Below are 3,711 nucleotides of genomic sequence, written 5' to 3'. Positions count from 1 at the left end.
CGAGCGACGCGGCTGCTAGCCAATGACTTGGCGGGGACTGCCGGGGGTTCCGCCCCCTGGCCGCTTTCCTCCTCTTGATAGGCTGTCCTGGGCAGAAAGGGCCACGCGTTGCAGGATGCTTGGCGAGGTTCCTCTCCTGCTTCAGGCTGCGGTGAATCATCCAAGTGGGCGGTTCATGGGTTCTCCACCTTAACTCCGAGAGTATAGCAAGGAAAGGGCATCTAGAACGACGCGGAAGCGCTCTACCTGGAGCCTGGAAAGTGCTCTGCGTTTGTGAGGGACATCGTCTTTATCTCTGACTCCTTGGGACCCCGTTCTCTCTCACTCCCCTCTTTAGATGGGGAAAGATCACGTAGAAAGAGGCTCTTGCCCTAGTGGAACTTATTCTTCATTCAAGGGCCCAAGAGCCAGAGGCATTTTTAAAAATGTAAATAAGATGTAAAAATAAATTTGAAATGTAATTCCACTCTTCCTCTAATACCTTCAGTGACATTTATAGGTAAACTCAAATCTCTCCCTACGCCTTCAGGGCCCTGAATGCTCTAGGCCCCGGCCCCTTCCTCTGTCACCTTGCATCTCTCCCGCCCTCACCGCTATCCACTCTTCCTGGCCTCTGCCCACCAAGCTGCTTGCTTCTGGCTACCTGGTTTCTTCTAGTCTCTCAGGTGCCAGCCTAAAGGCCTGCCCTCTCAGCGACGCCTTCTCTGCCGGTCACGTCCTATCATGTGATCTCGGTTTAATCATTGGCCGGAACTGTCCTCTCTCTGATATTTTTATTACTATTAATTTTTTAATGAGAACTCAAATTTAAAGTCCAAAGTTTATTGATAGTTTTTTTGTTTTTGTTTTTAAAATTTTCACGAATAGACAGTTATGACTGGAACCTAGCAGTAATTCCTGACAGATTTGACAATTTGCTGGGAGACAGCAGAATAACTTTGATGCTTTGGAAAATATAGCTAAGAACAGACATCACAACTAGGGTTGTCATCAGTAAGCTGTTCAGCTTGACGATCTTTTCCAATGTTTAGTCAAGACTGCACTAGAGTGTTTTTTTTCTTTGAAGAATCTTTATGATATTTTCCCTAGAGTACCTGCTTTTAAAACTTAAAAATAGATACGGCATTCTAAATTTAGGGCTCAAAACTTGTCTTAGACTTGATTTAGATATTGAGTATATATTAAGTTGTCCATTCTTCTTGTTTATAGCCTGTGGGGGCCCACTAGATGGAATGAAAGAGGACTTGTGAAGGAAGCAAAATGTTAACTTCCTTCCCTTTCCAGTGAACCTCTTCATAGTCATTTAAGGAATTCCTTTTCCTATCCAGAGTTGATCCTCAAGTTTCTGTTACCCACCAGATTCAGAGCTTCCAGAGTCACAGGCCATATTAGGAAACCAGAACACCTGGGTTCTACTCCTGACTCTGCCCCTTATGACTAGAGACAAATCACCTCACCCCAACTGGCATCAATGTTCTCACCTTTCAAAGGGTAGTTAATGGCCTGCCCCCAGAGTCCTGGAGAGGGTCAAGTAAAACTGGGTGTAAAGTACTTTGTCAGCTCCCAATAGGCTGCAAAACAAGCAGAATGACAAAAGCTGCTGATTTGCATATTTATTTGGGGATGCACAAAACTCTTCACATTGGTTATCTTATTTAACTTTCACAGTAGCTTTTGACAAAAGGAGGTACTATATTATGATTCTCCCTTTAGAGGTAAGGAAATGAGACTCAGAGATGTTAGGTGACTTGCCCTAGGTCTCATAATTGATAAGTGACAATAGCATGATTTTAACCCAGTTGTATCTGACTGCGAAGCCCACTCTTAACCACTACACTCACTTTTAGTCAAATGTCAGAATTCACTCCCATCTTTGTGTAGAATAGACACCAATAAACAATGGCTATTACTTTCTCTTATTCCATATGTTTTAATCTATGTGACAGATGAAGACACTGGGGCTCAGAATATTGAATTACTTAACAAGGTTATACAACTGACTAAGTAGTGGATTTTGAGGTGGGCTTTCAAACTAGGAGCTGCCAGATTGCAAAACCCAAGAACATGCGGCATTGACCCAATGCAGGTAGATAGTTCTAGAGAGGAAGCTTTAGGTCAGCCCTTGGAGCCTCTCTGCCTTTCAGTTCCGCATCCCAGGTGGCTATTTAATGTCATGGTCTTCCCATCTCCCCACATATACTTCCTCAGGGGCCCCATGGAACTGCCATTCTACCTTACCTTGATCAATGCCCCAGTTCCCTGCAGTGGGAATCTAAGAGGTGAAACAAATAACAAAATCACTGCTAATGTAGAGCGGCTAATAATCTGCTTTTCCTTGATAACAGCAGATCAGCAGCCCAGCCAGCCAGAAACCAGATGTCTTTACCACCCCTCCCCATTAAGTCTGGGCATTTTCTTTCCATTGGTCTAAGGTTCACAGAGGTGGTTGGCAGCCAGAGGCTAACATATTATTTAGGCATTATTCTATCCCAAATGGCTTTTCAACGAGTAACTGATGTAGTAAGTGGGTGTTTTTGTGGGTCAGCAAATAAGTCATTTCAGGTCAGAAACCACTTCAGCATTCACCTCCTCAGTACTTCCTGAATACCCACTATGCTCAGGAAGGACAGGTCACTTCCTCTGAGGCCCCACTATAGTGGGTCCTGACCTGACTCCCATTATTGAATGGGCTATTCCCAATTTGCTATTCTGATTCACTTTCACTACTATAGGTGTTTTACTTTTTTAAAAAAAATTTGATTGTTCTCAGAAATAGGTAACATGTACAAGTAAATATTTTAAAAAGATCAGAGTTTATAATGAAAAGTAAATTTCTGTCCCACATTTACCATTCTTATCCTAAAATCCCTTTCTGGAAACAAACACAGCACCAGTTTCCTGTGTCACCTTTCAGGTTATTCTCTACTAGCAGTTCTCCATTCTGACTGCACATTATAATCTCTTGGAGAGCTTTTAAAAGATAACGATGTTCAGGTCCCATCCCCAGATACTATGATCAAATTGATGTATTAACATTTTTTTAAAGATCCCCGCTCCTGAGAGATTTAATGCACACCTATGTTTGGCAAACCAGTGATCTATATGAGACTTAAAAATACACACAAATATATATATATTCGAAACAAAGGGGGCATACAATATACACTTTTCTACACTTTTAAAAAGTTAATATTATACCTTGAAGATTGTTCCATATCAGTGCATAAAAAGCTGCTTTTTCTCTATACTACTGAGTAACAAATCACTCCAAACTTAGTGGCTTAAAACAATAATTATTTTGTAAGTTTGCATGGTTTCTGTGGATCAGGAATTTGTAAGAACTTGACTGAGTTGGTCTCTCATAGAGCTATAGTCAGGTAGTGGCTAGTGTTGGGAGAGAGGATGGGGATGAAGCAGCTGAAGGCCATCTGGACATCTCTTTTCGTGTCTCAGTACTTCTCCTGTGTCTCTCTGTGTGAGCTAGTTTGGGCTTCCTCACACCATAGTACTTTCAGGGCAGTCCATGCTTAAGTGACAGCTAAAGACTTCAAGAGCCAGCATTCCAGCAAGCTCTTTGGACACTGTACAGCCTCAAAAGTCACATGGCCTCACTTCTATTGCACTTTGTTGATCGTAAGTCGTAAAAATTAAGGAGAAAGCAGTAGACCCCAAGTCTCAAAGGGAGAAGTGTCAAAGTCACATTGTAAGAAG

At 42.3% G+C, this 3,711-nt stretch overlaps 1 protein-coding gene across 1 annotated transcript in view; it reads left to right on the top strand.

Moving 5' to 3' along the window:
- The window catches only part of PDE6A (phosphodiesterase 6A), a 69,809-nt gene that overhangs the window by 5,842 nt on the left and 60,256 nt on the right, over positions 1-3,711 (top strand). The gene's annotated exons all lie outside the window — the stretch shown is intronic.

Source organism: Pteropus medius, unplaced genomic scaffold, assembly GCF_902729225.1.
Source record: "Pteropus medius unplaced genomic scaffold, Ma_sr-lr_union100, whole genome shotgun sequence".
Taxonomy (NCBI): Eukaryota; Metazoa; Chordata; class Mammalia; order Chiroptera; family Pteropodidae; genus Pteropus; species Pteropus medius.
Note: the sequence above shows the minus strand (reverse complement) of the source record. Positions and strands in the feature narration are given on the sequence as shown.